General features: G+C 35.2%; 1 long non-coding RNA gene across 1 annotated transcript; it reads left to right on the top strand.

Moving 5' to 3' along the window:
* Window positions 1-4,469: 4,469 nt before the first annotated feature.
* Window positions 4,470-7,517, top strand: LOC126707421 (uncharacterized). Its single transcript, XR_007648942.1, has 3 exons — window positions 4,470-5,251; window positions 6,683-7,108; window positions 7,204-7,517. It is a non-coding gene; the product is annotated as an uncharacterized LOC126707421 (long non-coding RNA).
* The last annotated feature ends 2,778 nt before the right edge of the window (window positions 7,518-10,295 follow it).

Genomic DNA, 10,295 nt, shown 5'->3' with positions numbered 1-10,295 from the left:
TGTCCAGGACATTGAGAAGGTCTGCCTCAAAGATGAGGTCTTCGCCGCCGTCAAATCCGATGGTAACTCACCGTCGATTCCTCAACGATTCTCTCCGAGTCATTCCTCCAATCCCACCTCACATTACTTTTTTTTGGTTTTTGTTTTTGTTTCTGTGTAGATATGGCTCCGTTGTACGAAACCCTAGTGGCCGATTCGGTGTTGGAAAGTGATCAGGGGCTTCTTCACAAGCTAAAGAAGGTGGGTAACTCAAATGGAGCTGTATTAGGTTACCTTCTGCGAGCATGGGTCGATGGGCTTGGTGGTGCTGTGCTAGATCTCGACCATCGATGGGATTGCGGCTCTCTTTGGTGTGGTATTTGCTTTGGGGTTTGTTTGTGCGTTGTGGGTTGGTTTGTTGAAATATTGAGGTTTGGTGGTTGTCTGCTTTAAAACATAATGCATACATGATGGTGGATTTGAGAGAGAGAGAGACCGATCTTGAGAGAGAGAGCAGAGAACGGGGAGGCTGAGGATGAAGACTGAAGGGGACCTTCCAGTTCCATGTTTTTTTTTTTTTTTTTCAAGCTTTTTTTTTATTTTCTTTTAATTACAAAAATTATTAAAAAAAAAAAAGGGCCAAACTTAACGAAAGACTGAAATGACAAAACTCAACGTTAGAGGATTGAAATGACAAAAGCTAAAAGTTAGATGGTAAGTTTTGCATTTTTGCTTTATTTTAAATATATATAAAAACATTAAATTAATAAAAATATAGAAAAATTAACTAAAATAGTCTAATTCATTAGAGAATTAACATTACTTCAAATATTAATCTAATACAAGAATTTATTGTATAAATATTATAAAAATATTAAGTAAAAATATCATTACATTAATTTCTAATCTAGAATATCTACATCCATAATATTTTTACAACAAATTATAAGTTGGTTCAAATTTGAACGTATCATTGAAATTACTTTTTTGTTCCAACAATGACAACCAATAACAACCCACCACTTAAAATTTATTATAAAAATATCATAGGCATAATCTTTCTCTTCAACCATGGTGATAAGGTGTTGTGAGCTTCTAATTTTTTTAAAATTTTTTTTTAAAAAGCGTTGATCTGAACCATGAGAACCGTTCACGGTTCTTAAATCCGGGCGGTTCAACCGCAGCTCGAATTGTTTTGTGCTTTTGTTGCATAGAACAGTTCTGGTGGTTAAAAGAACCGTGTTAGTGAGAGGTTCTCGGTTATCCGGGTCGGACTGTACGGTCCAATCTGGGTCTGAAAATCTTGATGATGGGTCAATGGTGTCCTTCTCTCCCGTTTGTTGCAAGTCTTAGATAAAATCCCAGTAACTCCATTCCCAAGCATGGTTGTTGCTTATGCTTTTGTCTCCTTTTTTTTTTCTTTTTGTGTTGTGTGTTGTTGTTTTGTGATCATAAGAATTGAATTTGAATTCAACCCAATTGAGAACAATGAAATCAAAGAAAGTGAAAAAAGTTTGCGTGAATTTTGAAGAAGTGCTTGGACTGAGGTGATGGAAAGAGAAGAGTGTGGTTGGACGCTCTTTTCGCTTCTGCAAATGGCAGTTTTAAAATGTTGGCTTGTTTTGTTCTATTTTGTTTGTTTTTATGGTGTGTGTACGAGTGAGAAAAACAGAGGATGAAACGAATTGAAATGAATATATATAGAAACAGAAAAAAAGAGTCCAACGTCTTTTGAAATTTAAAAAAACATAATTCTAGAAAAAATAATTAAAAGTTAGTTAAATAGTATAATATGATATAAAAATAGCATAAAAAAGTATAATAAAATCTGTAAATAATATTAAAAAAAGCTAAAAAATTAAATAAATTAAAGGAAATAAGCTTAGTGTCCTATGCTCCTATAGCTATAAGCAAGCTTATAACTGTATAACAACAAGACTTGGGTCACAATCATTAGCGTCAGCATCATCACTGAAATGTAAGACCATTCGTAAAGAAGGAAAAGCTAAATAAATGATATACTGATTGGGAATCCAGGTGGGTTGGTTAAGTGATTGGGAACTTGGTTTCAAAGTATTTATTTCAAGTTTTGGATGTGTTCTCTAATTCGAGTCCAGGTATTTGCACTTTGAAAAAACTCTCTGGACTAACGATTTACTCCTCTAAGGCTTACTTGTTGAGAACAGTAATTAGTCTCTAATTAAAAATTTTGAAAATACAAAAAAAAAAAATAAATAATGATTGGGTACTTTTGGTAGGTACATCATTTATACGTAGATAAGGGTCCTGTTAGTGTATGAGTTGTCTAGATTAAGACATAATAAATATTAGGCAGAGTATATCCACATAAGTGTATATTTAATTAAAATTAATGAGTTTTTAAATTAATAATTTTACTTATTTAATTCTACTATTATTTAAGTTTTACAAAATGGTAAATTTGAAGATATTTTAAGTATTAAAATTGAAAATTCCAAGTAAGAAAAACTCTTTAAATAGTAATATAGATAACAGTAAAATTGTACTCATGATTTCTTGAATTAAATTCTAGATTATAGTGTTGGGGAAAGGTTCTACACTTCTACTGCACACTTGCACATAATTACTTGTATGTATTACACACTAGTGTGTAATAAGTTTTACCAATAAATATTTAGAGTAAATCCTAGTAACTTTAGTTCCAAAAAAAAAAAAAAAAAAATATTGCACAAAAAAATTGTGTTTACAATTATATACAACAACCAATATAAAATAAACATTGTCCATATTTATTTAAAAGTTGTATAAGAATAGTCATATTATTCCACTCTTTCTGCCTATGAAGCATCCCCTAAATTTTGGGGACAAATATTATAATGAATTAAAAAATTTAAATGCAAAAAATGTGTGTTTATGATTGTATACAACAAACCGGTATGAAATAAAAATTATCCATATTTATTAATTCCTCTATTTTCTTATGAAACATCCACTAAGTTTTGCGGACAAATATTATAAATGGATTGAAAGGACTTTTAAAGTTACTTTTTTTTTTTTTTTGAGGGGATATTGAACTTAAACTCAAATGTCCAAAAAATGCAAAAAAAAAAAAAAAAAAAAAAAAAAAATCAAATGTCCAAAAAGAAAAAAAAAAATGTTAATAATTCATTAAATTTGTACGAACAACTTTATTTGGATAGTGTGGATTCCAGTTAGCTCAACTGGTAAAGTCTGTGATGGTTGTATAAGAGATCTGGAGTTCAATCCCCGCCTACACCAAAAACTGATTGGTGTCTTGATCTGATAATAAAAAGCTATTATCAGAAACGGACGCCATAGGTTAAAACTCTCTAAAAAAAAGAAACTTTATTTGGATAGTGTGTAATTTTAAAACACCCTTCACAAAGTTAAAAAAGGCGCTGATTAAATAATGTAATTATATATTATTATCATTATAATGTAGAGAGTGCATTGTGAATCATAAGTCATCATAAAAGTAGTCATTCATATCACGAATCTAAAAAGTTCTTATCATATCATATGACGTAATCCACGAAATCAATCCGCATCCCCAATAATTCATCCGTGTCTTCGTCGTCCTCGTGGACAAGAAATACCTTGTATAGCGTATATGCTTTCCCTTTTTCGTAATTGATGGATCTACCAATTATAAGCGAGAAGAAACGTATACGCAGGATAGGGTATTTTTTTTTGTCCTTATAAATAAGAGAATTGAACGCCAATTATGAGTGACAAATTATAAATGCCAATTGATAGGGATTTTTTTAATAATTGATGGGTCTACCAATTATGAGTGAGAAGAAACATATACTTACAATAGGGTATATTTTTTCATCCTTACAAATAAATGCCAATTAATAGGGATTTTTCATAATTTATGGGTCTACCAATTATGAGCTAGAAGAAACATATACTCAGGATATGATATATTTTTTCGTCCTTACAAATAAACGCCAATTAGTAAGGAGTGGTTTTAAGTTCACAAATTATTTCATAAAGTTTTATTATAATTTGGATGTGACAAATTATAATAGTTATTTATCATATTATCATTTACAAATAAAAGATGAGCTTACTATTTTTTTCTTTAACACTCACGTTTTACCGCATCACAGTTGTGACAAAAAAAATCACGTAATACTAATTTGTAGTATATTTTTTCTTTCTTCATGGAGAGAAACTAATTTGCTTTGCTGTTAGCCTGTCACCGCCCAAATGTATGGAACACACGTATGCAACACACATCAAATCCCAAACCAACCCCAAGTAGTTTCGTACCCAACCTTCCAAACTTCTTAGTTTTGGGAAATTATAAATATCAATATGTCATGTTAACACTCTCACACATTCCATTCATTTAGATCCGTTCTTTATGCTATGTTGCTTGATTTATTCCTTTTTTTTTTTTTTTTAAGGAAAATTTATTTTCCTTACAATTTTTTTTAAGTATAACATCCACAATATTTTTACAACAAATTAAAAGTGGTTAATTGTTTTAGAAAGTTTTAAACTATAATTTTTGCTCTTGACAATAGCTCTCTTTTTCGTCAAACTAAGACACCAATTGATTTTTGGTGTAAGCGGAGATTAAGGGGCTGTTTGGGTGAAAAAAATGCTCTCTCATCACTCATCACTCCAATATTATCACTCTATAACTCATCACTTATCACTGAAAATAATCCAACTTCCTTAGGTGACATGTTTGACACTTGTTTCCAACTTCTGCTAACTCAAAAATTTTTACTTTTTGTGGGACTCCTAGATTGACTTGGTGCAGCTTTTACTGATCGGCTACCTTCGTGAACAAACTCACTGAACCCAATATTACTTCTTCTTCTTTTTTTCTTTTTCTTTTTTCCTTCAACCCCCAATACCCAAACTCACCGAACCCAAATTGCTCTCAAGCACTGTTCATCGCCTCCCTCTTCATCCATTTACCGAACCCAGATTGCTCTAATCGCCTCCTTCCACCTTAGTCTTCGGGACTATGCTTCTTGATCAGATTGGTGGACACTAGGCATCCACTTCTCGGCCCGGGCGGTGGCAACTAGGCATAGCATAGGATAGCATTTTAGCCTTGCTTGGTTTACTTGGGTCAAATCAACCTCTAAGTCCATCAAGCTCAAATCTTTCTCTCTTGGGCTTCATTTTCTCCCAGTTTTCCCATCTGGGTGTCTCTTGGTTTTGAGATCTGGTGGAGATTTTGGCTGTCTGGGGCAAGGAATTTAATTGGGTTATCATTGAAAATTCAGTCTGATCGATTTGGTTTGAGGTAAGTTTAGTGTTTTGTTGTTGAGAAAATTGAGATTTGGCAATTGGGTTTGTTCTAACAATTATATTTGAATTAAGATTTTATGTGTTTTTGACTACTTGACTGTGTAGTTAGTTGATTTTACTGATAGACACTCTGTTTGGTTGCCGAGAAAACCGAGGAAAAGAGTGAATTGTACTAGGTTGGTTGAGTAAAAACACTTTGTTTCCTTAGGTCACAGTCTTGTGAAGGCTCAGAAATTGTAAAATTTTTCCCCACATTTTTCTTAGCAACCAAACTGAGAATAAAGATTTGGAATTTTTTGTAATTACATAAGCAATTGATGACTGTAGAGAATGCTTGTTGAATAGGGTAATCTGATTCATAGTTATGCAGATTTGGGCTTTGATTTGAGAAAGAGATGTTTTTTTGAAGCATTGAACTCTGAGGTATGCATTAGATCTTGTTGAGACTAAGGTATGTTCAGATGGGGAATAGGGATGGCAATTTAAATCCGACCCGCGAATATCCGGTCCAGCCTAACCTTAATGGGCCGGATTTTACCCAGCCCAATAAAGAATAGGGTCGGGTATAGGTTTAAAAAAAAAAAAAAAAACTCAAAGTGGGTCCGGGTTGGGTTTGAGTTTTATTATAAAAAAAACCTGAAACTCGACCAGGATATGACTCGATTTCCCTGAAATTACAAAAAACCCCCTTATATATATATATATATATATATATATATATATCTATATATATATAGTTGTAAACCCTAAGTCCTTAACCCATCCGCCTCTCATAATCTGATCTCATTTCAGTTCACGCCTTCAGCCCCTCACCCTAACCCTTTCTCTGTCACTCATGCAGCCACACACTCAACCACGCATAAGAGCACGTTTGGGTAAGGATCGATGGGTTATGTCTTTCTTTGTTTTTATTTCATTGTTTGGTATGATGAGTTCATTCAGTCAAGTGGATCGATTTCTCAGTCTGCATTCGCTCACTTCAAACTTCATAAGAACAATCAAGTTGAAATATTTAGATATAAATATACACACATTGCAGTATAAGAACTAAATGAAATAGATTTAGCATACAATCATCCACTGATCAGTATTGGGCTTTATGTACTACAAATTTATTTGGAGGAATTCATAGGGTATCAGTTTGAGTTCCCTAATGGTATTATCATAATGTGATATCTTTGTGCCTCGGAAAGAAATCCATCATTGCTAATCTTATGAGCTGATTGTATCTAAACCGATCCACTTGAAGTTGAGACATGTATTTTTAGTTTATGTTGAGACATGTGTGTGCTTAGATCCTTATTATTGTTGCATTGATTTAACTAGGATATTTCGTATTTTCATTAAATTGAAAAACTAAAAATTCAACCATTTTGTGCTAATGGAAGAAATTGTTTATTGTTTTTTATGTTTGTTGGGAATGCAGAACCTAAAATGGAGATGGAAGACACAAACAAATCTGGTTCTTCCTTGCCAAGCGGCTCTCCCTTGAGAACCAAACATTGTTCCTTGCCAGCTATGTGGTTTCCTTTGCCATTTTCATGATCACCCTCGTCATTGTCGCCTAGCAGCTCAACCTTAGGATCACCATCACCTTTATGCCCATTAAATGACGAGTAAGTGTTTGATATGTAGTTAATCATTTTGGGATGGTGGAAAAGTAATGATCTCAAGTATCCTACTTTAGAAAGGATTGCAAGAGATATTTTAGTTATTCATGTCACAACTGTTGCTTCAGAATTTGCCTTTAGCACTAGTGGGAGACTTTTAAGTCCACACCGTAGTAGGCTACATCCCAAGACTATAGAGGCAATGATGTGTGCTTAGAATTGGTTATGGAGTGAAATCAACGGTTAGCAATTGTCTAATTTCTATTTATAAAATCAAAATTGTGCTAGTTACAATTTGATGAAGTTTATTCCATTTTTTAATTCATTGTTGTTGTAGGTTCTTCAACTATGTCTGGAGATTGTACACTTCAATCAATTCTTGATGATGGGGAGCCTAATGAAGAGGATGGGAGTTGTGTTACAATTGTGAAGGATTAGACATTTTGTATTAATTTAGTAGTCTTTTTAATTTCTTAGACTTGTTGGATTAATTTGTTGCTTTGTAATTATTCTAAGCTTTTTTAGCCTTTTGTAATTTCTTAGCCTTTTTTAATTTGTTGGTTTGTGGAGGATAAGACATTTTGTAATTTCTTAGCCTTTTTAATTTCTTAGACTTGTGGGATTTATTTTGTAGCTTTTTAATTTCTTGAACTTGTTGGACTTGTGATACTTATTTCTTGGACTTGTTGGATTTATTTATTTATTTATTTTTAGCTGGTGATTTTAGTTATGATTTTGTTGATTAATGATTAAATGGTTATCTTAGCCGGGTGATTTATTGATTTATGATTAACCTATGATTTGGATTGATTTGGCTGCCATATAACGTGGCCTAAATGCCAAATTTTAGCATTTGGGCCACGTTATATGGCTTGAATGGGCTTGAATTTAGGCAAAAAATCATAATGGGCTTCAAAATATTTTTTTGGTTGGGCCAGATTTGGGCCCAAGCGGTTAAACAGGGCCTAGCAGGGCAGGTCTGGGCCTCAGGAAAAAAAAAAAAAAAACCCGATTAATAATCGGGCTGTGTCCGGGTCGCAAGTCTTGGCTCGTGGGTTGGGTTTAGGTATGCAAAAACCCAGCCTGTTGCTATTCCTAATGGGGAATGTGAAAACATCATGCGTCTCGGTCAACTGGACTAGCAAATCAAAACAGGAGAAGGTAGATCGGTAGGTATGGTATGGGAGAGAGATTGGTGTGCTTGGGAGCTGAAGAAAAATAAAGTAAAGGAAAAGGGTTTGGTCTGAGAAGAGGTAACATAGAGCCGTTGGTTTGATTAGTAAAGGCTTTAGTGTGAAGTGACAAGACTTTGATCATGGGGCCCATTGTTTGAGTAAAATTACGAGATTGCCATCATAACTCTATTTCTATAACTCAAAAACACTCAAAAGTTGTTTTCAGTTTTGCTAAATCATTACTCAAATATCAGAGAATTAAGTGATGGAAACAAAATTTGAAAACAAATCCAAACAGACCTTCTCTCCGTGGGTCCCACCATTTTTGAGTGATGAGTGATGAAAACAGGGTGATGAGTATGGAAACACCAAAATCCAAACAACCACTAAGCCTCAATCTTTTATTCAACCATAAAAAATTTTACCAGTTGAGTTAACTGGACCCCATAATTATTGGTTTTAATTTAAATCTATCATTGAAAAAAATTTTTTTTTTTTGGCCTATTAATAACAACATGTTACAACTTGACACTTATAATTTGTTATGAAAATGTTGTTGATGAATCCTGTGATATCAGTGGGCTGAAAGTCTCGGGCGTTGATGAGTTTGTGACTGAATCCTGAAAAAACAAACAGAAAATCAGAGGAGACTGGTGGAAGCCGGTCAAGAACCCTCCAATGGTAAAGTTAGCCTTTTTTGTGATTCCCAGTAAATTGGAAGTCTCAGAATCAGAAATCCCTTACTCTTTCGTTGGCGAGCGTTTATATAGCATGCGGGGAGCGGTTACTTGTTTGGTAACCGTTCCTATTGTTGAGGAGTCCAAAAGGCTCGAAGGTAACTTCCATAACTACTGGGGAAGTTAGATTATTCAAGTCTGCATTTCACAACGGTTGGACCTGACTAGCGACGGTTCGTTTTCTCTCACACTTGGTGGAGACATGTTCGTGGCGTAGTAATCTCGTCCATCCTTTAAGGATGGACGAGGTTGAACTTAGATGAGGATCTCCCTTCTCTGTCTTTTCACAGGACGACGGCTATGGACAAGAGAAGACTTCAAATGGATTTTCATTGCACATCAGTTGCCCCCTCATCCATATGGGTCGTCTTAGAGGGAGGGATGACTTGGCGTCACTTCCTTGAATGTGTGTGCGTCGAGGTGCCACGTGTCACCTTTTTATTGGCGATGAGTCTTGTAAATTCATTTTTTCGAGGTGAACGCCATGTGTCATCTCCTAATTGGTTGTGTCGTTTTATATGCCTAGGTCAATCTCCTATAAATAGGGGAATTCCTCTGTTGCCCTCTACATTTCTGAGATTTTCCTTCCTTGACATTCCTCGTCTAGAGCCTCGTCTAGGAATTTCCTCGCATCCATATCCTTCGTTCGTCTTAGAGCCAGGTATTTCTTCTTCTCTCGTCTTTTAGGTTTCTCTTTGATCTTTTCAAAAAATGTCTTCTAGCGATAGTCTAGAGAAAGCCATAGACGAGTATCAATACAAAAGTAATACAAGTTCTAGTGGTTCTAGTAGTAGTGATGGGGGGAACTCCACGGACGAGGTGTATATTTCCGGCGTCCCTGGATTTCCCTTGGAGACTATACAACAAGAGCTTAGAAAGGCATCGGGGTCCCAAGCAGAATCCTCGTCCAACGTCCCTCCGTCCAACCCTTTGGACGGGGAGGAAGTCACCGTGTACAGTTGTGCAATAGAGATCCCTTCCAAAACAGACGAGCAAAGACTAAATAATTTAAAGGCATGGTACCAGATCCCAAACGAGCTTAACCCTAGGTTGCCCGTCCGTGGAGAATGGTGATTTGATCCTCATTTTAGGATAGGTGTCTATGAAGCTTATCTTTTGGGGGGTTTGAGGTTTCCTTTAAATGCTTTTACTAGAGAATTATTAGTTAGACTAGGTTTAAGGGTATGCAACTCAATCCAAATGCATGGAGATTAGTCATCTCCATGCAAGTTTTATGGAAGAAGGTATTTGGGGGGGACCGTCCTCTTATTATGGACGAGTTCCTCTACTATTATAAACCCTCAGAAATTCACCAATCCCTTGGCTTTCACTAGTTCACTGCTAGGGGCAAAGATTGTAGAATGATTAGGTCCCTACCCTCGTCTGACAGAAAATGGAAGATGGAGTTTTTCTTCGTCTCCGGCTCCTGGGCTGGAAATCCTTCAGACGTTGGCCGGGACACATTTGGCCATTATACTGGGGACTTAGGGAACTTTCGTCCTGAGGGTAAGTCCTTA

Source organism: Quercus robur, chromosome 11, assembly GCF_932294415.1.
Source record: "Quercus robur chromosome 11, dhQueRobu3.1, whole genome shotgun sequence".
In the NCBI taxonomy this organism is placed as follows: domain Eukaryota; kingdom Viridiplantae; phylum Streptophyta; class Magnoliopsida; order Fagales; family Fagaceae; genus Quercus; species Quercus robur.
This window is presented reverse-complemented; position numbering and strand designations above follow the sequence as displayed.